Here is a 27755-nt window from a genome sequence, read left to right as displayed (position 1 = left end):
GCCCTCTCTCTGACACCACCTGCGCAACCACGCATTTACTTCGTCAATTTGACAATACCTACCTGGACCTTTTCCTTCAACCGGAAGGATGGACGAGAACACCACTTGTGCTTCAAATTCCTTGATCCTTCTTTCCAGAGCTACATAATCTGTTGTGACCAGCTCAAGGTCATTCTTGGTCATATCATTAGATCCTACATGGAGAAGCAGGAAGGGGTAGATTCTGAAGTCTCTGCTGGGATGACGACAGGGGTAGTGGCAGAGGGAGAACAGCTCCAAATGTGCTGGGATAGGGAGAAACAAAAACCGCCTCCCAGGTGCCAACGTCTGAGCTAAATGTGGCAGCCCCGGAGGCAGCAGTAACAGTGTAAAGGGAGGAAAAGAGGTCAGGGAAGGGATTGGGGAAAGGAGGAAGAGGAGGAAGGGGAGTAGGGGGAGGAAGAGGTGAGGGATTAGGAAGCAGACAAGGAGGGGGGAGCAGGAAGAGAAGCGGGAAATTCGGTTGGGAGAGGGGCTGAACAGGGAGCAGGAGTAAGGTCAGAAGCCTCAGCGATAGAGGCACCGGGTTGCGGTGTCTCCTCGCAGGGTGAGGGATCGGTGGCAGTGGTGGGGGAAGTTAGTGTCTCCCCAGCACCAGGCTCCAGCACCACTAAGAGTGCAGAGCCGGAGGCTCCAGCGTCAGGGGTAATGGGGAATGATGGGAACTCCCGCCCGCTAGGATCCCTCAGGGGTTCGGTGGCCAAAGTGCTGCCGATGGCTGGGCAGTTGGTTACACCCTGGGACAACCTGGAGGCAGGGAAAAGGGAGAGCATCAGGCTGGAAGGGGAAGGAGAGGCCAACAGTTGTCCCTCCAAGGCATGTTGATCCCCCTCTGAGGCAGCCGGGATTAACCCTAAGGCCTCTACCTCTTGGGAGAGGAAGGCGAGCCCGCTGTCCACCGTCACGTGGTTGCCCTTGTTGGCGGCAGGGTCAGCGGTCACCCTCACAGTGGAGGTGGGGACGGTGGGAGAGTCCCCTGTGGACACTCCTTCTTGCAGGGACTCCGGGAGGGAGGCATTTACCCCTTCCACAACCACCGCAGCCACCTCAGCTGCCTCATGGTGCTGTGAAGCGTCCGGGGGGCTCAGAGGGAGGGGATGGCTCCCTCCGACGCCCACCCCTAAAGGCTGAAGGAGGGTATCTTCCCCTTCAGTAGGTGGGGTGGAATGTCAGGCTCATTTGCGGCACCTCCCCATGGCAACTTCCCAGCCCTCAGAAGAGGAATGTTGGGCCTGATTAGGGGAAGAGCCAGGGGGCAAGGGCAGCGGTGGGAGGGCGAGGGAAGACAGGGGCTGGGCAGCTTGGGAAGGGGAAACCTTCCCCTGAGGTAGGCCCTGTCCGAGTCCTGTCACTGACCCCGCCACCCTCTCCTCCGCAGGCCCAGCCTTGCCGCTTTTGGTGGTAGCAGTGGCACCCGCACGCTCGTCTGGGCCTCGTGAAGCCTGAGCGGGATTGACAACAGTGAACCATGCCAAATATACGCCCGTGCTCACAGCTCTGTGCAGGATTCTCCAGCTGGTGTCCCCGGTGGGCCATGGAACCAAGGTGGAATAGAGACTGGCCCACCTGGGCTCCTCACTCTCTATTGGTGGTAGGAGGTCCTGCCACTTGGTGTCTGGGCGGGACACGAGGGTGGGGAAGTGGAGCGTGTGAAGCACGAGCATATACAGGTGACGCTTTGGCATGGTTTCGAAGGGGACCGGCTGCAACGAATGCAGCCGGCTCGGGTGACGAGGGGGAGGCGGTTGGGGAGGTATGCGGGTTTTAGGGCCAATGGATAGATTGGGTGGGCCAGGGGTGAGGGGCAGCAGGGTGCATCCTCTCAAGATAAACCCGAGTGGTAGGCGGCAAAGCGTCCTTCACCTCCTGAAGTACACGCCGGGGAGTATGTAGGGTGGAGAGCCCCATGTGCTGGGCGAGCGCCCGAGGATCCACCCAGTCTCCCCGGTCATAGTCCAGGAGGTCTCCGATCCTTGTGACTTCTGCCAGGACCAGCCTCCGGCGCACCGAGGAGGACTCTGCCACCTGCACATGAAGATGGGGATTGTGTAGCAGGGGCTCCGCGAGGAGGTCTGCCCCCACGGTGGCTCCCAAGGACCTGGTAGCATCTAGCAGCTTCCAGACCCAGAGGAGGTCCTCGTAGAAGGCCGGCAGCTCGGAGAGGTCTCGCGGAAGACCTCTCAAATAAAGGAGTTGCTGGTCATATCGGAGCCATCGGAAGTGGCGTAGGAAAACGTGCGCCAGCGTGCTCCACGCCAGACTACCTGCATCAAATAGGAGCCTCTGCAGGGCCTGGAGGTGGAGGACACGAACCTGCGTGCACAAACACGTCAGGCCCTGCCCTCCCTCCTCCAGGGGAAGATGGAGAACCCCTGCAGAGACCCAATGCAGTCCTGGCCAGAAGAACCGCAGCAGCAGCTGCTGGATCTGATCCAGGAAACCCGGGTGCAGGACCAGGGTGCTGAGACAGTGCCAGAGCATGGACAGAACTAGTTGGTTAAGCACCAGTACCCTACCACACAGGGAGAGGCACCAGAGCAGTCCTGTCCATCTCCACAACCGCCCAGCCACCCTGGACTCTAAACCTTGCCAGTTCTCCGACGAAGAGGGATGCATGGCAGAGAGAAAAATGCCGAGATAGAGCAGCGGACCCATGCTCTACCTGATGGCCTGAAGCGCGGGCAGGAGGGAGCTCGCCTGCCACCCGGCCCCTACCACCAGGCCAGAGCTCTTGACCCAGTTGACCCGGGAGGAGGAGGCCGCCGAGCAGACGGCTTGGCAGGCCTCCACCCGTGCCAGGTCTCCCGGGTCCTGGACCACGAGGAGCACGTTGTCAGCATACGCCGACAGGACCAGCCGCATCTCCAGCTCATGGAGCACCAACCCTGTCAACCTCTTGCGAAGGAGACGGAGGAAGGGCTCGACGGCCAGAGTATACAGCTGGCCTGACAGCGGGCAGCCTTGACGTACACCCTGCCTGAAGCTGACCAGTGAGGTCAGGGTCCAGTTGAGCTTGACCAAACACTCTGTGGAAGCGTACAGCACCTGGAGAAAGCCCACAAAGCGGGGCCCGAAGCTGAAGGCTCGCAGAGTGCCCAGGAGATACCCGTGGTCCATCCAGTCGAACGCCTTCTCCTCGGCATTAGACCGTATAGATCCAAGGACAGGAGGGCGAACGACAGACCATCCCTACACCCTAGCTCTAGGAGATCCCAGACCAAATAAAGGTTGTCGAAGATGGTACAGCCCGGGATGGTGTAGGTCTGGTCTGGATGGACCACGTCCGCCAGCACGGACTTGAGTCTCAAGGAAATGGCTTTGGCGACGATTTTACAGTCCGTGCTGAGGAGCAAGACGGGACGCCAGTTCCTCAGATTGTGGAGGTCCCCCTTCTTGGGCAGCAAAGCACCTCAAAGTCAGGAGATACAGCATGTGAAAGAGATTGGTGGAAGGGGAAAGAGGCAGCTCTTGCAGAGAGAGTCAGCAATCCTGGCTAATTAGGGTCAGCTGAGACAGAGTGGCTGCAAAATCAATTAAGGCCCAGGTGAAACCAATTGGGGCTGCCTGGAGGCCTATTTAAGAACTCTCCCTGTGGGTGAGGGAAGAGAGAGAGAGCTGAGAAGGAATTTTGGAGGGTGGAGGAGGAGTTTGGAGAGAGAAAGACACTGGAGGAGCCAAGAGAGCAGCATCAACCTTGTTAAAGACTACAGGGAGACAACAAATCTCAAACCAAGATGAGTGAACCATATATACTGTGACTCCTAGACTGTGGGACAGTGAGCTGAACAGGGGTCAGGGGCCCAGGAGTGGGACTGACCCTGCCACAACAGATATAAGCATCTAATTTTAGCTAAGTTTGGAAATGTTGTCCTTCATTTCTCTCTGCATTAGTTTGCACACCTGTAAAGTAGATGTAATATATTTTCTGTCCTTCAGACTAATGAATGTTTGTGGGCAAAGGGCATACACGAACAAACTGCCATGGGTATGTCTACATTTCATTCCTCTTCCGAGAGAGGAATGCAGTTCCTCTTCCTTGTTCACAAGGACTAAGGGTTATGTCGAGGGAAGGGTTTATCTTGAAATAACCCCGTTTTTCTCTCGAAATGGCACTATTTCGAAATAGTGCCATAACATGATTATGCAAATGAAGTGCAGGATATTTAAATCCCTGCTTCATTTGAAATTTTGGGTGTCTACATTTGCATTCCTCTCTCAGAAGAGGAATGAAATGTAGACATACCCTTGTGATGGGTAGAAAATAAGAAACCGAAAACTATAGAAAACCAATCTAGCCTGAATAGGATTTGACTTAGTTTTTCCCAACAGGAAAACTCCTTGCTCCATGATTGCTCACAGTGGTTACAAACATGAATCACTAGCATAAAACAAATGTTCATCTGAGCAATATGGGATCTCTGTGATCAAGAGTAGGACGTTCTTGGATTATAGGAAAGGAGGCACTCTAATTGATGAACCTAGAAAGGAAGCAGGACAAGATTGAATCTAAAAATTTATTTTTTTGCTGAATTGTACTTTATGAACCCTTTTGGGGGGTACTGAAATTAATCACAAATTTGGAATGAATTCAGCTAATAGTCTCCGCCAAAACAAAAATCTCGTTCAGAAGTGTTGTTTCATTTGTTAAAATGTCATTTAGAATCTACTCAAAATACTTTTCAACTTCCACTGCAGCAAGAAACGTTGAAAAATGTAGTTTAAGTTCAGGACTAAAAAAATAAATTATTGGCTTAGCATTGCATTCATCTGTCTGTCTCTTACACTTACATACACACATGCACATACCCTCTGCATATTTAATAATTTTCTGCACAGAATGCTACCAAAGGCCTGTGTAGTGTAGGAATGATGCTTTTTTTCCTTGGGTGGTGTGATGGGGTGAGCCAGCCCCACACTGAACTCACAGGATTTAGCCGGGTTACCCTGGCTAAAAGAGCCCTGCCCCCATGACCCTGCTTTCCACTGTTGCCTACGAGGGAGGAACAACCCCCGGGAAATTGGAGGACCTTGTGAGAATGTGGGAAGATACCCCATCAAACCAGGTAGGAAGTGGCTCAGGGAGGGTACAGGAGCAGCCTCTTCCACCCCGAGAACCTCAGCACGTTTGGATGGATTCCCTGCCAAGGGAGCGGTGGGTCGTCTTGTCAGTCACAGGGCCCTGGGCCAGGACCCAGTAGAGTAGGGTGGGCCCGGGTTCCCCCTACTAGGGGTGTCTCCATCCCCACCCCATGACCTTCCATCGCAGACCCTTCAGCCTTGCCTTAAAGAGCCAACCAGACTGGACAGAGAGACTCAGGCTAGTGGGCCTTGTGTTAAAGGGATAGTCACTGACTGTGTATAGAGACTCAGGCCAGTGGGCCCTGTATTTAAAAAAAGTCATCAGCTTTGCCTAGGGACTTCGGCCAGTGGGCCCTGCTTTAAAGGGCCAACCCATGACTGTACATAGAGACTTGGGGTCCTACCCCTGTCCTCCGGAGGTGGCAAGCAAGGTCACCCTGTGACAGGTGGCTTGCTTTCCAGGGTCACTAGAAAGGGCTGCTAACATTGTGCTTGGATTTGTGCATGATACAGGGTGCAACATGCAAAAATCTCATTGTGCTGTCTCCTCTCCGTAGAAACACTTAGACTATGTCTTCACTATGTGTAAGATCAGCACTGCTGCAATCTATTTTCCGGGGTTCAATTTAGCGGGGCTAGTAAAGACCCACTAAATCAAACTTAAAGGGCACCCCCATCAGCACCAATGCACCTAATCCTCAGGAGGAGTAAGGGAAGCCAACGGGAGTGTTTGCTTTCATTGACCTCTCATTGTGTGAATGCTGCAGAAACACAATTTAAGATGTTGACTCCACATAATTAACATAGCTGGAGTTGCGTATCTTAATTTGACCTCCTGTAGTGAAGACCAGGCTTTAAGGACCAAGCACAAACTAGTCTCAAGCATCCATTCTCATGATTAGCGAATGTTTCCCTCCTACTCTTTACTCTACCATGAGCACTGTGGATCAAATATGTGGGGAGTCAGATTCAGATTGAGAATAGGGACCACACTAAGTGGACTTTTCCATCTTTAGCTCCCTTCTATCACTATGACACTGTCATAGAAGTTTGGGATTCTTTCAGTAAGAAGCATTTATTGAAATTAAAATTTACTAATTAAAAAAAGTAAAACTGTCTGTGGACAGAATACGTAGGGAGTGCTGTGTCTGGTGTAAGCTGCTGAAAAGGTGACCTTGGGTGAGGACTAGGACTATACATAACATAGGCCCTTTGCTGGCCCTCTGCACAGAGGTCAATATCACCCAGATTACATTAGCAACTCAATGCTTTTCTTATGAAAGGAAAGCTCATTCTATTTTTTAAAAATAATGGGCCTGAGATGAATCTGGATTATATGGGTGCAAATCAGGCATAAATCCACTGTAAGTCAATGGGACAGACTATCTGATGCTAGGAAAAGGAAAAAGCAGACAAAATGAGTTTTGAGTGCCCCACCAATTGTGACATAGGCCAGGGGCTTCAGCACAACTATATCATTCACAGACATGGTCTAGGTTCACAAAGTCATCAATTTAAGGTGTGGTGGGGCGATTGCACCACACTGGCCAGAAGGAGTAAATGCAGGCAGGAGGGAGCTTGTGCACTGCCCTGGCCCATTAAGAAGAGGTTTTTTAGTAGCCAATTAAAGTTGTTGGGGCAGCCCAGCATATAAAGAGCTGGCCAGAAGAGAGAGAGAGAGGCTCTCACCAGAGAAGATGCAGGACCTGGTCCCCAAAGAAGCGCCTTCTGGAGAGCAGTGCCGGGCAAAGTTTTTTTGGGGGGTGGGGACTAGAGATGGGGGCTCCATTCTGATACCTGTCAAGTTGCTGGCCTTGCTACAAAAAAGTGCCACCATAGCTTAACAACGAAGTAAAAGAAGCAGTGGGAGATAAAAAGGCATTTAAAAAGTGGAAGTTAAATCCTAGTGAGGAAAGTAGAAAGGAACATAAACTCTGTCAAAATAAATGTAAAAATATAATAAGAAAAACCAAAAAGGAGTAAGAAGAATATTGAGCCAAAAACTCTCTAAGTAATAACAAAATGTTTTTTAAGGCCATCAGAAGCAGGAAGTCTGCTAAACAACCAGTTGGGACACTGGACAATCGAGATGCCAAAGGAGCATTCAAAAACAATAAGGTCGTTTTGGAGAAACTAAATTAATTCTTTGCTTCGGTCTTCACGACTGATGTTAGGGAGATTCCCAAACCTGGCCCGTTCTTTTTAGGTGACAAATCTGAGGAATTGTCCCAGACTGAGGTGTCATTAGAGGAGGTTTGGTACAAATTGATAAACATAGCAGTAACAAGTCACTGCTACCAGATTGTATTCACGCATGTTAGAGAAAAGTCAACACGGAAAGGGAGATCATGCTTTACTAATCTACTAGAGTTCTTTGAAGGGGTCGACAAACATGTGGACAGGATGATCCAGTTGATACTGTGTACTTAGATTTGACAAGGTCCCTCACCAAAGGCTCTTAAGTAAAATAAGCTGTCATGGGATGAGAGGGAACATCCTTTCATGGACTGATAACTGGTTAAGACAGGAAACAAAGGGTAGGAATAAATGGTCAGTTCTCAGAATGGAGCGAGGTTAACTAGTGGTATCCCTCAGGAGTCTGTATTGGAATCAATCCTATTCAACCTATTTATAAATCATCTGGAGAAAGGGGTAAACAGTGAAGTGACAAAATTTGCCGATAATACTAAACTGCTCATGATAGATAAGACCAAAGTAGACTATCAGAGCTTCAAAAAGATTTCACAAAACTAAGTGATTGGGCAACAAAATAGCAAATGAAATTTAATATGGATAAATGTAAAGTAATGCACCTTGGGGGAAAAAATCCCAACTGTACATAAATACGATGGGGACTAATTTGGCTACAACTACTCAAGAGAGATCTTGGAGTCATTGTGGATAGTTCTCTGAAAACATCCACTCAATGTGCAGCAGCAGTCAAAAAAGCAAATAATGTTAGGAATCATTAAAAAGGGGTTAGAGAATAAGACAGAGAACATCTTATTGCCTCTATATAAAACCATGGTATGCCCTCATCTTGAATACTGCATACAGATGTGGTCACCTCATCTCAAAAAAAGATATGTTGGCATTGGAAAAGGTTCAGAAAAGGGCAACACAAATTATTAGGGGTTTGGAATGGGTCCCATATGAATAGAGATTAAATGACTGGGATTTTTCAGATTAGAAAAGAGGAGACTAAGGGGGGATATGAGACAGGTCTATAAAATGATTACTGGTTTGGAAAAAGTGAATAAGGAAATGTTATTTACTTGTTCCCAGAACATAAGAAGTAGGGGTCACCAAACAAAATTAATAGGTAGCAGATTTAAAACAAACAAAAGTTTTTCTTCACACAGCACATGGTCAGCCTGTGGAACTCCTTGCCAGAGGAGGTTGTGAAGACCAGGATTTTAACAGGGTTCAAGAAAGAACTAGATACATTCATGGAGGGTAGGTCCATCAATACTTATTAGCCAGGATCTGTAAGAATGGTGTCCCTAGCCTCTGTCAGAAGCTGGGAATGGGTGACCGGAGAGGGATTATTTGATGATTCCATGTTGTGTTCACTCTGTCTGGGGCATCTGGCATCGGCCACTGTTGGAAGACAGGATACTGGGCTAGATGGACCTTTGGTCTGACCCGGTATGGCCCTTCTTATGTTCTTAAGTGTTTAAGACAAATCAGACTACTGAAAGATCTTCAGTAGTCTGGAAAGGTTGAGAGCCACTGATCTAGTCTCTCTTCCTGAATAATACAAGCCTAAGAACCTCATTAACAAATTTCTACATTAGTCCTTAAAGTTCTGCTCCTAGGGGCCATTATACCAGCACAGAGTAGACAGGGGGTAGAAACTGCTGTGGTTAGAAATCAGAGCCAAAACACAGCCAGGGATAATGCCATATGGTGGTGGTAGTCTGCAGGAACTAGCTACAGGTGGTTTATGTTGCGAGAGACGTGTCAGAGGAAAGCAGCACTATGGAAGTGAAAAATGTATGTCAGTGAAATCAGAATCAAGATAGTACAGGTTAGACCTCCCTTGTCCAGCACCCTTGGGTCCTGACCAGTCACAAACAAGGGGATTTGCCGGAGCAGGGGAGGTCCCATGCTATTGTCATCCCAGTCCGCTGCCCCCCCTTCCTACTGCTTCTGGCCTGAGCCTAGCCCCGCTGCCCCCAGATTTGGGCTTCAGCCCCGGCCTGACCCCACAGCTTCTGGGCTCTGGCACCAGCCCCCCTGCAGCCTACCTGGCCAGGCCTCTCCAGGGTGGAGCTCCACAGCCACCACCAGTCCCACTGCCACCAGTGCCAGAGTTCCCCAGTCACTGCCAGCCCCACTAGGGTTGCAGTTACACAGCAACCAGGCCAGAGTTCCCCACTGAGCCACTTGTCCCCTCATCATAGGTCCCCTGACGAGTTGCTGGACCTCCTGTCGTGCTCTCAGCCCAGCCACCAGACTTCCCTGTGCCTGGGCTCTGTGGTTCAGGAACATCCATATTCCTGCTGGACCACAGATGTTGCCAGACCAAAGAGTTCCAGTTTAGGGAGGTACAACCTGCATATTAACATGGCACAGTATATTAACTCATGTGACGTTCTCTGTACAAATGAGTTGCTCCAAAATAATATTCAAAGCTGTTTCTGATAATGAAATAATAAATTTAATTGCTCTCTGAAATACTATATACATTTATATTTTCTGTATTGCCTCTTGGATTAAAAAGAGTCTTTCCCCGATCCACTATTTGATCTGAGGAAGTGGGTCTGGCCCACGAAAGCTCATCACCTAATAAACCATCTTGTTAGTCTTTAAAGTGCTACATAGTCCTGTATTTTGTTTCCCCAATACAGGCTTTAAATCCCCCAGATATGCTAACAAAGCTCTGACAATCAGCTACAGAGAACAAATATCTCCCACTTCCGAATTTCCTTACAATGTGTTAAGTCAAAAGATTTCACTTTTCAAACGGCATAAATGAGAAGCTTGTAGTGCCTGAGTGATGGCTTTACATATATTAGGAAAATCCTGACTGAGCAAAATTCTGTGATTTCTTCCTCCCATTTCATTACTTTTGGTCTTATTTTGCACCTGTTCAGCACTCATCCTTAGAGATGAATTTAGCTATCTTTTAGGCACTCACAGGAGCAAAATGAGAACAGATGCGTCATAAGTGCAAAATATGTACTAAAAGGACACAGTGTAATGGGAAATCAGTGCTGAATGGGAGGAAAAACAAAACAGGATAGGAAGGAAGCAGACCTAAAATTAGCATTGGATAGATGCAATGGAAAGACAAAAAATTCAGCAGATAAGTACTCCTGGTTTACAGTTTAAAATCCGCCTATCTGCACTCTCTGAGAACAGCATCAATCTGTCTTGATTTCTAAATTGAGCTTTCCCAGCAAAATCTCTATAAAAGAAGAAGGCTGCTCTATTTTTATTCACAGATCACAGTATCCTTTTAAAAGAGCCAGGGGAAAACAAACTTCTCAACCTTCAAGCACCCAGACCCTCATCCTGCTCTCTCTCATACAAAATATGCTTTGCCAGTTACCTTTCATAAATCTGGCCCTTGGCTGGCTACAAACTCAAGCATGAGAGCTGATCATGCCTGACATGCACCAATTTATGCTACATCTTTGTGGGCAGACTCTCACCCATGCAGCCAAATCCAAAGGCCACTGATATCATATGGAGTCTTTCCACTGGCTTCAATGGGCTTTAGATCATTCACTGAGGCTACATCTTCACTACAAGGTTTTTGCGCAAAAGCCCGTGGAGCGTCCATACCTCAAGCGCGTTTTTGCGCAAGAAAATCTACAGTCAATCAACAGAACAGAGGGGTTTTTGCGGTGTAGGTATACCTCCTTCTATGAGGCATAATTCTGTTTTGCACTAGAGCTCTTGTGCCAAAAGGCATATGTGGATGCTCCACAAAGGTTTCTTGTGCAAAAAGAGCCTATCTGAAAAAGCACAGGTGCTCTTATGGCCAATCTGTGAATGGCCATCAGAGCTTCCTTGTGCAAGAGTGTCCATGCAGTGTGGACGCTCTCTTGTGCAAAAGCGCATCACAAAAGGCATGCGCTTTGAGATGTGGACGCACTTTTGCACAAGAAGTTTTTGCACAAAAACCCTGCAGTGTAGACTTGGCCTGAATGAATAGTAAAGACCTCCAAAATGTATAGCAAATGACCTACACTTAAAATATCCATAAATATTTTTGAGGTATATCAAATACCATATTAATTTCGGGGGGGGGGAGGTGCGTACAATTTCCGTGTATGTGCGTACAATTCCCGGCAAGATGGAACCATGGTTCCGATTTGGGCCTTTGAGAAGTACATGTCGTATAAAGATATTAAGTAGAGAAGTTTTGTGAATGTGTATATGTAACATGTTTTAGGTGGCTGTCTTAGGCTATGTCTAGACTGCAGGCTTTTCTTGGAAGAAGTTTTTCCAGAAGAGAGCATCCACACTTCCAAAGTGCATCGAAAAAAGTGATCTGCTTTTTTAAAAGAGCATCCAGACTGATTGGACACTGTCTCACATAAAAGGCCACCCAGAACCACTTCAGGCAGGGCTTTAGGTCACCAGTAGCTTCTGAGTGCTGGTGCCAGACCCTAGCAGAGACACGTGCTTAAAGGGACCCCCCCGGACAGCTGTTTCTCTGCTTCTGCTGCATGCTTGCTACCTCTTCGAGGGACAGCAGAGCTCTTGCAGTGCCTGCTGTGGTTGCCCTGCTTTCTTGGACACCACAGCTTTTTCCTTTGTTCCATGGAGCCAGAGCTGCCTCTGGGCATGCGATGGCCCCAGACAGCCATGCTGCAGTTTCTGCAGCACTTTGTGCTGGCTGCCTTCCTGGTCCTGACCGAGCTCAACCCCGAGCTTATTCTGGGGACCCTCTTTCTGGGTGCGGGAGCAAGGCCCTTGCCACCACAACCCTCAGTGGAGAGATATTTCTGGAGGCTGGAGGCCAGTTCCAACTGGGGTAGTGGGATGACCAGCAGTGGCTCCAAACCTGCATGCAGAAGGCCACCTTTTTGAAGCTGTGTGCCTGGCTCATCCCTGCCCACCTATGGCCTGCCATCCCCCTGGACAAGCGTGTCGCAATCGCTCTCTGGAAGCTCGCCACCTCAGACAGTTACTGGTTGGTGGGCAACCAGTTCAGCATGAGGAAGTCCATCGGGGCTCTCTTCATGGAGGAAAGGCACTCTGAGCCTGCAGTCTCTGCACGGGTGAGGGGAAGTCCTGGAAGAGGGCAACCTTCAGGAAAGGAGGGTTGGAGGATCTGGGGAGGGGGTATGGAGTGGAGGTGGGTGGGAAGTCCCATCCTGGGGGGTGCTGTCTGACCCTCATACAGCCCTGCTGCTATGGGGGTTGGCCTCACAGAGGGTGGCTCCTGGGTGGCAATCTCCCAAGGGCTCAGGCACTCTCTCGCTCATTCTCTGTTTTGTGTGTTTGGCTCCTTCTGCAGTTGTGAGGGCCATCAACTCCAAGCTGCTGTGGAGGGTCATCCACCTGGGAGACCTAGACTCGATTGTGGCCAGATTTGCTGCCCTAGAGTGGTTGTCATCTGCCTCCTTCTCTTCATGCTGTCTCTGGTCCTCCTCCTTCTCCTCCACTGTGACCTCCAGCTGGGTGACGATGGGCATGTCGAGACTGGAGTCCACCATGACGGGTGGGAAAACAGTTCCCCATCCCCCAGGATTTGGTGCAGTTCCTGGTAATAAGGGCAGGTGTGGGGTCCTGCCCTGGAGCGTGAACTGCACTCTCTGGCCCTCATGTATCCCTGGCGGAGCTCTTTGACCTTCCAAGACCCAGGGTGGGTGTTCATGCTCCACCAGGGAATCGGCCATCCAGCCATAAATGTTGGCGGTTCGCCGCTTGGAGCAGAGATCCTGCAGTGTCTCCTCCTCGCCCCACAGCTCAAGGAGGGACAGGATCTCCATGCCAGACCAGGAAGGCGTGGTCTGGGGGAGTCCTGGGAGCCTTGGGGCTGTTCCCTGTGAGGGCCAGGAGGATCTTGGGGGGCTTGAAGCTGGGACAAGTTGGCAATGCCTGTGGCAGGGAGAGCTGTGCGGTCAGGGTGCTGCTCCCAAGCCGGCTTCCTGCGAGAAGGCTTGGCCAGGGTACCTGCAGCTTTAAGAGGGGCCAGGAGACAGGAACTATAGAGTTGTGATTACTTTGGACAGAGTGGCCACCAGGGCACCTGTGTTATTTCCTGGAGGTCTCTTCTTCTGAAAGAAAACCCTTTTCCCCATCCACATACGCCTTTTTTCCAAAAGAGCTTTTTTAGAAAAAGGCTTCTTCCTCATAGAAAGAGGATTATAGCTGTCAGAAAACCCCCTCTGTTCTTTTGATTTGCTTTTGAAAGAAAATGATTGCAGTGAGGACATAATTGAAGGGTTTTTTTTGGAAAAACGACTGTTTAAAAAAAACACCTCCGTAGTGTAGCCACACCTCTACTGGTGGGAGGACTTGTCCTTGGGCACCATTACTTTGGATGGCTTTGGTAGCTGTTGATGACTTGAGGGAGAGTGGTTTGGAGGTTTATATCACTGATAGCTAGGAAGCTGTTGGGAAGGGGAGATATAGTCCTGCTGAGGTACCTGATTCTAATTGAATAAACTGGCTTAATTATAAGTCCAACTCAAATATATTTTTGTCATAAAGCACAAGAAACTACTAGTAATGTTAATTTGGCAAAACCATAACAGGAAAAAAAGAACCAACTTTAATACTGACAGTCTTTAATTAATTTTTGCCTTATTACCATGAATAGTGTCCTGGACTGAAAAAGCTGATTTCCCCAGGAAGTGTTATGCTGGTGTAGATCTTGTGAGATTTTACAGGGCTTCATGGAACTGGAACTGTATCTGCATGGCCGGCCGACCCTGTCACTCTCCAAGAGAGGCCATTCCTCCTCACTGTCACCTACCTGCACAGGTGAGCTCAAAGGGGGAACTTAGTTGCACGTAGTACAAAAGCTCTGCAATCTTAATTATGTTTTCTGTGGCAAAATTTAGAATAGACCATTTGAGTTCCCAGTTCTGATCTAATTGCGAAACAATAAAATCTATATTTTAAATGGAGAGTTATTAGGAATAATAACGTGGGATGAAGGAAAATTGTTCATGACCTGAGAATCAGTGTTATAGAAGCAATAATTCCTTGTATAAAGGAAAGACCAGGAGAATTTTTTTTTTAATTAAAATTACTTCTTGTTTCCCTCGACAGAAATATGGTCCAAGCTAATAGTCTGTGCTATTTAATATACAGAGTTACCCAAAAAATAAGACTATGGAAAAAACAACAGAATTTAATCACACCTCTACTGCTGATCTTTACAAAATTTTCCTAAACTCAATATGCAGATTTATCTTCAATACAGCATAGACATTAAATTAATGGTTTTCTTTTCTCACTGCATTAGTTTGATTTAAAGTAGGAGCTAAAATATTTCTTAGAGGACATAATTTGAGTTAATCTTTTGAATTATACCCTCAGTAGTCATAAAATACAGAAGAGTAAGCAAGAAATAAGGGTGGATTAAACTAAAACTTTCATTATAATACTAAACAGTAGTTAAAAAACTATTACCTGTCAGGGTTACTAAAATAGAAGAATTAGCTATAAACTACTGGGGGGGGGGGGTATATAAAATTTGATACCACAGTTAGAACTTTGAGAAGTAGTATCTAGAACACATCTCAGACAGAGTTTGGTGGCACATTAAAGACTAACACATTTATTAGGACATTAGGGCATAAGCTTTTGTGAGATACATCTTACTTCCTCAGATACTAAAGAAAAAAGGAAGAGATACAGATATAGGAGTATGACATCAGTGCTAATTAAATCAGAGGGGATGAGGCTCATCTCCATCAGTGATCAGAAGGCGAGAGTATGCGAAGGGGAAATTACTTGCTGTAATGTGAGAACCACTCCATGTTTCTATTTAAATCTTTTCTCGGGGTGTGAAATGTGCACATGAATGCAAGCTCAGCAGTTTCTCCTTACAGATACTGAAGGTTTTTTTAGACTGAGAATAGCAACTTGCAAGTCAGAAACCGTGTGTGCAGGGAGCTTAAACTGTGCCCCCACTGTTTTTTTTTAATGTTGCCATTATTAATGTCTCACTTGTGTCCATTTTTTTTTATGTAGAGGCAGTCCAGTTTGTCTGATGCACATGGCAGAAGGACTTTGTTGGCACATTAGTAAACAGGTGAATGAGTCTTTGATAGTATAGCTGATGTGGTTAGGTCCTGGGATGGTGTCAATAGGGTAGATGTGTGAACAGATTTGGCAATGGAAATTGTTGCAAGGATAGGTTCCTGGGTGAGCATTTCTGTTGCGGCATATGAAGTTGGTGGTATTTATCTCAGGTAGGGGAGAGGTCTGTAAGCAAGGACTGGCCTGCCTCCCAAGGTCTGTGAGAGCAAGGGATTGTGGTCTATGACCGGTTGTAGATCCTTGATGATGTGTAGGGGAGCTTTTAGCTGGGGGCGGTAGGTTATTGGTATTCTGTTGCTTTCTTTGTTGGGCCTGTCCTGTAGTAGATGACTTCTGGGTACCTGCCTAGCTCCGTCAATCTGTTTCTTCACTTCTCCAGTTTGGTATTGTAGTTTTAAGTATGCTTGATAGAGATCCTGCAGGTGTTTGTCTCTGTGGGTATGTCTACACTACAGCACTAATTCGAACTAACTTAATTCGAATTAGTTAATTCGAACTAAGCTAATTCGAACTAGTGCATCTAGACCTAAAAACTAGTTTGAATTAGCATTTTGCTAATTCGAACTAGCATGTCCACATTGAGTGGACCCTGAACCAAAGTTAAGGATGGCCGGAAGCAGTGCCGGCAGGGCATCAGGTTAGGACTTAGAGCGTGGAGCTGCTGTCTCAGGCTAGCCAAGGGCTGTGCTTAAAGGGACCCAACCCCCACCCTGGATAGACAGTTCTCAGGGTTCCCCGCTTGCTTGTCTATCTCGATGAGAGACAGCAAAGCAGTCCTGGCTTGGAGTGCCCTGAGGGCCCACACTCGGCACATCACAGCACTCGGCCATCAGCCCGGCTGCACTTGCCACAGGCTGCCATCCGGGGGAGGTCAATCGGGGGGCTGCAGGAGAGTTTCTACCCAAGGAGCCCGCAGAGCCACCCCAGTCCTCCCTATCGGGGGCTCGTACCCCATTCCTTCCTCACCTCCTTCCACTTACCCCTCACTAGCCCCCTTCTTGATGTACAAAATAAAGGACATGTGTGTTCAAAAATAGAAACTCTCTTTATTTAACAAAACTGGGGGAGACTGGGAAAAGGAAGTGGGAGAGGGGAAGAGAGAGGGTGGGAGAGGGGAGGGGGAAACCTGGGAGGAGGGAGCAGGAAGGGGGAAGCCAGGGGAAGAAGGAGGAGGGGAAGTATCAAACTATGGTACGCCATATCTTCAGTACTGTGTACAGATGTGATCTCCTCACCCCAGAAAAGATATTTTGGCCTTGGAAAGGGTTCAGAAAAGGGCAACTACAATGATCAGGGGTTTGGAACAGGTCCCATATGAAGAGAGGCTAAAGAGACTGGGACTTTTAAGCTTAGAGAAGAGGAGACAGAGGGGGGATATGACAGAGGTCTATAAAAGCATGAGTGGTGTGGAGAGGGTGCATAAAGAAAAGTTCATTAGTTCCCATAATAGAAGGACTAGAGGACACCAAATGAAATGAATGGGTAGCAGCTTCAAACTAATAATAGAAAGTTCTTCTTCACAAAGCAAATAGTCAACCTGTGGAACTCCTTGCCACAGGGGGCTATAAAGGCTAGAACTATAACAGAGTTTAAAGAGAAGTTAGATAAAGTCATGGAGGTTGGGTCTATGGAGTGGTATTAGCCAGGGGGAAGAAATGGTGTCCCTGGCCTCTGTTTGTGGAGGGCTGGAGATGGATGGCACGAGACAAATGGCTTGGTCATTGTCTTCGGTCCATCCCCTCCAGGGTACCTAGTGTGGGCCACTGTCAGCAGACAGGTTACTGGGCTAGATGGACCTTTAGCCTGACCCAGTACAGCCATTCTTATGTTCTTATGTTCTAAGCTCAGGGCTCAGGGTCGGGGGTCTCACTGGACCACCTTGATTTTCATGCAAACCTGCTCCTGGGTGGCCAGGCTGGCAGCTATCCTGCCCTAGATGGCCAGTTTCCTGTGCCTAGTGTGCAAGTCATGGATGTTGGAGGCGTCCCCCCAAAGCTGGATGAGGTCCACAATCTCTGAACTAGACCAAGCGGGTGCCCGCCTCTTGCGGCCCCGGGCAGCCTCCCGGGAGCTGCCAGCCTGGTTCCGGGAAGAGGCAGAGGGCTGGGTGGCAGCGGGTGGCTGGCTCGTGCCATGCCAGGTGCAGGGTCTGCTGGCTGGGTGCTGGCAGGTTTGTACCTGGCACGGGCACCATAGCCAGACCGTGCCCCTTTAAGGGCTCTGGGACCAGGAGAGGGGCAGATGAGTTTCCCTGATTGTGCCCAGAGTGGCCACCAGGGCAAGCTGGGAAGGGCTAGCCTCCCACTAGTTTGAATTAAGTGGCTACACAGCCCTTAATTCGAACTACTTAATTCGAACTAGGCGTTAGTCCTCGTAGAATGAGGTTTACCTAGTTCGAATTAAGCGCTCCACTAGTTCAAATTAAGTTTGAACTAGCAGTTTGCCTGTGTAGCACCTATGAAAGTTAATTCTAACTAACGGCTGTTAGTTCGAATTAACTTTGTAGTGTAGACATACCCTGTCTGAGGAATTGGAGCAACTGTGGTCGTATCTTAGATTATCTTATCCCAGGTCTGGGATGGACCACTCACACAGGCCCACCCACCAGTTTCTCCCTGGCATGGGCGGGTGCCAAGCAGACTGCCTGCCAGACTCTCCCTGAGACCAGCCCGAAGCAGTGGAGGGCCACACAAGCTGCCCACCGACTTCTCCCTGGGGCTGACTTGTGTGTGCAGGCTGCCTGCCAACTCTCCCTGGGGCTGACCCGGAGATGCTGGCAGCTGCTCCTTGGGTCAGGCCAGGGTGGCAAACTCTCTAAAATATATAGTAAATGGAAATACAGGAAAATGCAACCAGGATGATTTGAGAACATCAAGGAAGAGCTAGGTTATACACTGATAATGCTTACATTTTATATTGCATAACAGCTATATCTATAATACCTTTAAAAGTTGTAATAAATGATTAATTGTAAATATGTCTCTATGCATCCAAGTCTGTCCACTACAAAAATGTCCCCTGTAAAAGTGGCAAGCAACTGTTAACATACATAGTAGTCCTGCACAGAAAGTGTAGACACCAATTGTATTGTGATTCATTTGTACACACTTGCAAAGAAAGTGGTATAAAAATGCAATCAGACAAACTAGAATTTGATCAGAACGTTCGGGTTAACACATTCTTTCTAAAAGTATCATGGGATCTTTAATAAATACAGCTGTTCAGAAGAACCTTCATTTTATAACATTGTCTCCAGCAGCCCGGTGTCCATGTAGTACAGGGTGGACAATAAGCTGTTGGCTGCTGCAAGCCCCCATAACATCAGAGGTAACCAAAATGCAAGTAACCAAAATGCTGGTAGTGCACCAGGGACTGGGAGGATTTAGTTGGGGTTGGTACTGCTTTTGGAAGGGGTTGGACACCATGACCTCTTGAGGTCTCTTCCAACCCTATACTTTTTTGTTTCTGTGATTCTATAGGTGGTCAAGGCCATCAACACCATTCTGCTGCAGAAGGACATCACCTTGGGCAACGTAGATCCCATCATCACTGGCTTTGCTGCCATGGGCTTCACCAGCTGCTGGAGACTAATGATGGTACCCACATCCCCATCCTGGCCCACGACCACCGTGCCGCTGAATATATAAATAGAAAGGGGTGCTACAGGCCCTCATGGAGCACAAGGGCCGGTTCACGGACTCTAACATCTGGTAGTTGGGGAAGGCGCACAGTGCCCACATGTTCTGGAACTTGAGCCTTTTCCACAGGATGCATGCTGACACTTTTTTCCCCAACTGCACCATCAGGGATGGGGTCATGAACATGCCCATGTGTCTCTTGGGAGACACAGCCTGCCCCTTGCTCAGCTAGCTGATGAAGCCCTACAATGGCAGGCTCAGCAGGTGCTACGGCCTGGTGGTGGAGTGTGCCTTTGGCTGCCTCAAAGGGAGGTTTCAGAGTCTCTTCACCTGCCTGGCCTTCAGCAAGCACAACATCCCCCAGGTGACGGCGGCCTGTTGTGTGCGCCACAATTTATATGAGAGCAAGGGACAGACTCCTGCCAGGGTAGGGGGCAGAGGCTGAGCGGCTGGCCAGGACTTATGAGCAGCTGGGCACTGCTGCCATTTGTGAGCACATCAGGGAGCTGGCCTGATCCGGGAGGTCTTGAGGGAGAATTTCAGCCAAGGCCACCTGTGAGACTCTTCCCCTGGGCTTTCACACAAGGGGCTTCTGCATTGTGCTATATGCCTTTTTTCTTCCACCCCTCCCTTCCTCTATCTTCCCTTCCCTCCTCTCCAACTGCTCCCCTACACACATTTAAAACACATTTCTGTTCAGAAAACACAACTCTGTTATTTTTATTTGGGGGATATACAACAGGGAAGGGACTGGGAAAGAATCTGGAATGACAGGGAAGGAGGGAGGACAGGGGCTTGGAGGTGGGGCTGGGTACCTTGGGAAGGTTCGGATGCTTGAGAGAGACCACCGCCATGTGTTCACAAGCCACGGTGGCTCCTGGGTGGGGGTCTAGGAGGAAAAACCAGGGGTTGGGGGTTGGGCGAAGAGCACAAGGCCTGGCATAGCAGCTGCTGCCATATAGTCCTCCTCAGCTCATGGTCAGCCCTGCGCTCCTGGCATTGCTCGTTAAAGTTCTGACTGAGGGAACAGAAGCAGACTAGGTGTTCCTGTGCCCGGTCCTCACAGGTTCACCTTAGCCTGTGGGTCTCCGGATTTGGGAAGGTGATGTGGGAAGTGGTGGAGGTGCCATGCACACAGCTGGTGCAGCTTTGAAGAAAAGTCAAACAGGGCAGTCAGCCCGGGAGACACTGTGTACGAAGCCTTGTCCTAATCTCTGAGCTGACACTGAAGGTCTCAGTTCAGGCGGTGATGTGCTTTGAGCAAGGCCATATGTTGCCTACACAGTGGGCACTTTCCTGTAGGGGCACGGACATCCTGGGGTAGCCTTGCCATCCCCAGGTTCCTGGGACATGCAGGCATGGGAAGGTGCCAGCTAGGCTGGGAGCTCGTGGGTGGGTGGGAAGGGATGCGGTGCTCCTTCTCCTGCTCGTCCTCCTTCTACACAACCCTGCTCTCATGGAAACTGATGACAGGCGTGTCCTGTCCAGAGTTGACAAGGGGAGGGGGTGGTTACTGGTTCCCCTCCCAGGATGGCATCCAGCTGCTCGTAGTAGTGAAGTGCCACCCCAGAGCATGAACTTTCTTCCCTGGCCTTTGTATAGGAATTCTGGAGTTCTTTTATTTTCACTTGCATCTGGTCCAGGATGCAGCTCTGCCCCTTCTGGGTCAGGCTGATGGCCATCCAGCCATAGACTTTGGCATTTTGCCTCTTGGGGCAGAGATCCTGGATGTTCATTTCCTCGACCCAGGCCTCAATCAGATCTGGCATCTCCACACCAGTCTAGGCCGGTGCCCTATTTTGCCCCTGGCCAAGGGCTCCTGAGACAGCTATAGGCATGCTGGTAGCTGTGGGGGGCTCAGAGGGAGGGCTGGGGTCTGCCATGGCTCCACAAAAGGAGGGTGTTGTGAAGTACGGGGCTGTCAGGACTGGTGTGGTGCCAAATGCCCTTTGCCTTCTACCTTCAGCTTTAAAACTCTGCAGGGGAAGGGGAACAATGAAGCTAAGTGTGTGGCCTAAGTGGCCAAAAGGGCAGCTGTGAGAGGCGCAGCTGAACATCTACACTAACATTATTTCGAAATAATAATTTTGAAATAAGCTTTATTCCTCTTCATAAGCAGGAATAAATATTCCAAAATAACAAGCCTGTTATTTTAAAACAACAGCTTGGTAGTGTGGACCCTCACCTTGTTTCAAAATAAGGGGAATTATTTCAAAATAACTCCCCAGAATAGACAGGTCCTTAGACACAAGACTACAAGCCTCTTTTGAAAGAGACTACAAGCTCTCTAGACTACAAGCCCTCTTTCAGAAAGCACAGTTTGCATTCAATAGCACCTTTTTTCCAAAAGAGCACTTTCGAAAAAAGGCATTATTCCTTGTAAAATGAGGTTTACCGTGATAAAAAAAACTGCACGTTCTTTCGATTTATTTTTGAAAGAATGCAGCTGCAGTCTAAATGCAGCTGAAGTTTTTTCGAAAAAAGGCTACTTTTTTCGGAAAAACTCTGTAGTCTAGACACACCCTAACAGATTTATTAAGGCATAAACTTTGGTGGGTTAAACCCACTTCATCAGATGAATTTGAGCAGAGTTTAAAAAGGAACGGGTATATAAAAGGACAACAGAAGAGGGTACTTATGTAAATGATGCTAATCAAGTCAGGATGGAAGTGGCTCATTCACAGCAGTTGATGTAGAAATATGGATATCAAGAATCTAGAATGTGTTAACCAGTTAAGATCCTTATTCAATCCTAAAATGATTGATAGTATTGATAGCATTGAATTTACAAATTAATTCCAGTTCCGCTATCTCCCTTTTAGAGTTACAGTTAAGGATCTTAATTGGCTAACACATTACTAAAGCAATTTCTCTTCTCCAGATAACCACATTTTCACATGAATTGCTGTAAATGAGCCACTTACACTGTGACTTGGTTAGCCTTATTTACACAAATACCCTCTTTCTTTTGTTGTCCTTATGCCTCTATAAACAAAACTCCAATTCATCTGATGAAATGGGTTTTATCCAGGAAAGCTTAGGTCTTAATACATCTGTTAGGGTAGGACTAGACAGTGGGGGAAATAGCTACCCCACATCTTTTAAACATGCCTGTTATTTTGAAATATTTTTCAAAATAACAGGCATGCTATTTCAGCATCCCCATAAACCTTGTTCCAAGAGAGTTAAGGAATGTCTCAAAATAGCATGTTTTGAAATTTGGCACACTGTAGACATGCCAAATTTCAAAATAAGCTATTTTGAAATAAAATAGAAATAAGATATTCAATTGCGTAGCACAAATTGTGGATTTTATTTCAAGTTTAGGGTGCTGTGTGGACACACCATAAGGGTATGTCTACACAACAACATTTTTTCAAAATAACTAGTGTTATTTCAAAATAACTTAGTCCATGACTACACAGCAGGCAGTTATTTTGAAATAATGTTAAAATACTGTCAAGCTGGAGGACATCTTACTCCAACTCCTGTAACCTCATTGCATAAGGAGTAAGGGAAGTCAGAGGAAGAGTGCTCTATTTCAAAATAAGTGCTATGTAGATGCTCCTAAATTCTAAATAAGCTATTTCAAAATAAGCTCTGCAATTGACATAGCTCAATTTGCATAGCTTATTTCGAGTTAAGCCCTGCTGTGTAGACATACCTTAAGTTGCTAAGAGTGTGTCTACATAGCACCCCAAACTCAAAATAAGATACTCAATTTACGCTATGCAAATTGCGTATCTTATTTCGATTGTATTTTGAAATAGCTTTTTTCAACATTTGGTGTGTCTCCACAGTGCCAAATTTCAAAATAATGTGCTATTTTGAGACATCCTTTAACCCTCATGGAATGAGGGGTACAGGAATGCTGGAATAGTGTACCTGTTATTTAAAAAAATATTTTGAAATAACTGATGCATTTAAAAGATGCAGGGTAGCTATTTTGGGACATCTCCAGTATCCCAAAATAGCCCCACTGTCTAGACATACACTAAAGCGGCACAGTACTATTTGTTTTGGGATTCTTTTGTAAATATTAGTGGTTTAGTGTAGATTATCATTAACAAGACTTCAGATAACTTCACTCACTCTATTTATTAAACATAGACAAATCAGCACAGAGACATTCATACAGTCCCAAAACTGGAGAACAGGTTTGCAGCAGTTGCAATATGTTTAAAAACAATCAACCCAATTTTGCACATATTTATGCTGCTGCTTATTCATGATAAATAGAAAATTAATGCACTTTTCTCATATAATTTCATATCTTTTTTCAGGGTACAATGATGTCCATACACAATAATATTTCAGATATTAGTAGATTTCAGAGAACAAGTGGCACTAATTACACCTGAACACAGTTAAAACATAAATATTCCTTAACAGAACGTACTGAGACATTATACTCCATATTCTTTATGAAAATATGGATAGGATATGAATGTGGCAAAACTATTATGCTTTATGCAAGATAGTGTATGTAATGTATCATTGGAATGGTTATGATTCACTGAATACGATTATACTACTTGTATGCCTGTATCAATTTTGTATCTGAAGTTAGGAATATTGATTCCCCGCTGCTATTGATTCGCCCGCTGCTAACGATTTAGGTACAAGAAAAAATACAGACAGGGCTAATGGCCAATCAGGATAATGGACTGTGAAAAGGCTTGGCCTTTTTGTGGATGCTCCATATTGTCACTGACTCATGGATGCTGTGATGCTACAGAGTCATGTCACCTGATACTAACCTCTATCATGGATTGTTGAAATGCTGGGAGATAGGGGAATCAAACAAAGGATTCCTGCCTCATGAAAATCTTATAGCAGGTGGTAGAGGAAAGCATTCAAGCTCTTCAGTTTGCTTCTCCTCCACCTCCCCACCCAAAGAGATACTTGAAAAATACCTGGAAACAAAAAGACTCCCAGAACTGATCTGAGTGTCCGTATCATTCTCCAGTTCGGTGTGGCCCTGCCTATGTGCGTGCTGGAGGATGCTTAAGAACCTGGCTCAGCAAGACACAGTTAAAGGGTGCCCAAGCTGGCAAAAAAAGGAAAACTCAGTGGTATCTCATCATGGACCATGCCATCACACATGCATCTTACCTCTGACACACTTAGTACATAGAAAGAACAAAGATTGAAACAGTTTAACTATTAGTATATTTCCACAACAAAATTAACATGAGTACAAAGCATCCTGGGTGTACAATTCATTGCAATACAGCTTAGCAGAAGTATAGAGCATTCTTGTTCATATATGATAATGGTGAATATAAAATAAAAGAGCAGACCTAGTCAATCCCATTCTCCTTCCATTCTGATGTTCCTTTCTTCCCATTTCATAGAAGCTAAAAGCTTTAAAATTGCTTCCTGATGCCCAACCTATGATCATATATTATTTATTTATAGTTCTAGTGGAGCACTAACAAATGGATATTCTTGCCCTTCACTTTGCAAGATTCTGGTTTAATTCTAATAGACACTTTCATCAGATCTGTCAAGACACCCCAGGGCCTTGTCTCCCTTCCCCTGACACAAAGCATTAACCCACAAACATCAACCTATTCTGCTGTAGTTTTCATGGCAATCTAGTTAAAGTTGGCAAGGACACAGCAAATGGCAACTAAATTGCAAGAGAGAATTGGGTCAGACTAGTAATCTGTCAGTCAAATCTAACTGGAAACAGAAATGTTGGGGACCCAGTTGAGACAGAGAGCTCAACAGGGATAAGATGAAGACTATAAGAAAATCGCCTACAATATAGTCATTCTTTAACTTAATAGCCTTGCTTTATTGGCCTGAGTGAGAGCAGCTGCTTCAGTAGCTAAGCATTTGATGAGAAAGCTGCAAATCTTGATTCCAACATCAGCAGTTATTCTTCCCCATAATTAATTAATTAGCTCTTCCCAGGGAAGTATGATACCATGCCAATGCAAATCAGCAGCTTCAGAGCATGGTCTGGAGCTTTGACCATAGCTTTTTATAGCTGAATACTTTGCATTCATCTGCAAATCGCAGTGATCCTGCAGAGTAGGTGTGAGCTGCTGGCATGCTTCCCATTTTCGGCAGTGGAAAACTTGCACCCACACTACAGAACATGCCATACTCTTCTGTATAGGACACTACTACACTCTAGTTGAAGAGGAACAAATGCTCAGTAAAGGGGAATTTGAGTTGTAACTAGGCCATTACTGGCTAAAACTGGTACATCTGCCTGTTTGCCTCACACATATTGCTTGAAAAGCAAAAGTGCCCCTGGGAATAGATGCAACAGTAATGACACAGACTACAAAGATGAACAGCTGTTGTGTCATTGCATTGTTCCATCTGTAGACTCACTATGATGGGTTAAATTTATTTGCAGGAGTAAAAGTGTAATGGACAGGGAGTTAATACTCCTCATAGCTTTATCTTTCCTTCTAAGCTGTCATCAAACCCTTCAGAGGTAGGTCATATTGCACAGGCAAGTAGTATCAGACAGAGAAGACAAAACTATTAAGGATAGGAAGAGAAGTATACAAGAGGGGCATCAACACCTCTGAGTTAATGTTTTCTTTCTTCATGGATCTTTCAAATTGTAAGTCTCTGATAAACTACTGACAACATTTTCAAAGACAAGTGGTTTAGGCTCCTAAATTTCTTTTTCAAATGTGATATAAATGTTACGTCCCATTGGCTTTTATTAAAATTTAGGATTTGTCTATACAATTTTTATACAGTATCTTAGTCCTCATTAATGTAGTCCCATGTCATAGTGCTACATTAGTACACACTAGAGAACTTCTAAAATGCACCAGAATGTTCTACATGGGCCTTTTACAATGAGACAAACTAGCGTTCATTTGTATTTACATCCCAGCTGGTGTGGACCAAGGACAAAACCTTATGCTATGTCTAGACTATAGGCTTCTTTCGGAAGAAGCTTTTTTTGGAAGAGATCATCTGAAAAAACTTCTTCCAAAAGAGAGTGTCCACACTGCAAAAGTACATCAAAAAACCCATCTGCTTTTTCGAAAAATAGCGTCCAGACTGGATGGACACTCTCTCGCATGTAAGCTGTGATTGCTATGGACGGAATGGCCACCAGGGAACCCGTGCTTTTTCCTCTTTCCTCTTCTTCTGAAAGAGCTCCCTCTTCCCCGTCCACACATGCCTTTTTGCGAAGGAGCTCTTCCACAAAAAGGCCTCTTCCTCATAGAATGAGGATTACCCAGGCTGGAAAAAACCCTCTGTTCTTTCAATTTTCTTGCAGAAGAAAGCAGTTGCAGTGTGAACATTCCTCAAGTTTTGTCGGAAAAATGGCCATTTTTCCAACAAAACTCCTCGTTCCACGAGGAGTAACGGTAGTTCGGAATAGGAAGCCTAATCTGAACTACCTAGTCCGTGCCGCGTGTAGCCGCGGGCACGGAGTCTGAACTAGCAGGGCTTTAAAAATGGCGGCACCCGGCAAGATGCAAATGAAGCCCGGGAAATTCAAATCCCAGGCTTCATTTGCAACTTTGGTTGCCTACATTAACCACCCTAGTTCAAACTAGGGTGGTAGTGTAGACATACCCTCAGTTAGCTCCCCATATAGTCTGGTCTTGGGTATGCATCCATCTTCCAACCTACACAGATGGTGCATCCAGAACAGTCATTTTTGCCTGAATATGTCTGTCACATTTGATGAATTTGCCCTTTAAAGAACCTCTGCATGAAATAGGAGTAATTCCACTCCGCATAGTGGGATTACAACATGATAAAACTTGGTACAAGGGACATGAGAATCAGGATATTAATGACCATGAAGAGTTATCACTTACGAGGTCCCAAAATGACTAACAGTGAGCTATTTAGTACTTTGTGTACGTATCCTGAACTGTGAATAGATGAGTGTATTCTGCTCAGATTGAAATCTGTGTTCCAAGCAACATAAGTAAATGAAAACTGGGTCTTAAATCTCAACATTATTCCCTTTTTTTCATTTATACTTTTGAGACCCTGCAGTGATAGGTGCTATAGAATATCGACAGGTTAGATAGAGATCAAGAGAAACGTAGGAAAGGAGAACTTCATAAACTTTTGCTGGGAATGCTATTCCTATTACAGGTTCTTTATTTTCTATCACTGAAGGTGGAAATTTAAAAAATTCAATAAAGACAGCAGTTTATACCCAAGAGCATTACATGATCCATGCCCCACTTCAGTCATGGGATTTAGCAAAGCTGGCAAAGAAGCCTGTGCAACAGAAAGGGATTCAACACATTCAGATGCAACTTAATTCAACTGCCATTATTTGAAAGCACAAAGGCTTTACCTGAAGGAACTGTAAAAACCATTCAGCAGTATCACTGCTGTCTGTCACCTATTCTGAATCATCAAGATCATCACTGACTGTGCGTTGTAGCTGGTACTTAATGATCTGGAAAAATGCAGTAAAGTTGGAAGGGCTCATACACCCGCTTCTCAAGTTCATGTTAAGGAAAATGAAACCATCAGCTCAGGCAGCCTCACGGTTTTTTTTATTTATTTTTTGATCTTCATTATATACATTCTAGTGGAAGACAAATCAGCACTAGTACCTGTATATGCTTCATATTCACATATTGTCTTCTACACCTATTAAAAGCAAATAAACTGGATTATCATTATTCAGTTTTGTGTTAAATCCAGCTGTTGTATCATGTGTATGTGTGTGCGTACAAATATACATGGCCTACGCTCTGAAAACTATCTAATTTTGCTTTTATTTAATATATGGATTATTTATAC

General features: G+C 46.2%; 1 long non-coding RNA gene across 1 annotated transcript; it reads left to right on the top strand.

The window, feature by feature from the left end:
* The first annotated feature begins 13616 nt into the window (after window positions 1-13616).
* Window positions 13617-20369, top strand: LOC149525364 (uncharacterized). Its single transcript, XR_016348636.1, has 3 exons — window positions 13617-14067; window positions 15286-15346; window positions 18834-20369. It is a non-coding gene; the product is annotated as an uncharacterized LOC149525364 (long non-coding RNA).
* Window positions 20370-27755: the final 7386 nt, after the last annotated feature.

Source organism: Pelodiscus sinensis, chromosome 2 (genome assembly GCF_052426305.1).
Source record: "Pelodiscus sinensis isolate ZL-2025 chromosome 2, ASM5242630v1, whole genome shotgun sequence".
NCBI classification, from domain to species: Eukaryota; Metazoa; Chordata; order Testudines; family Trionychidae; genus Pelodiscus; species Pelodiscus sinensis.
This window is presented reverse-complemented; position numbering and strand designations above follow the sequence as displayed.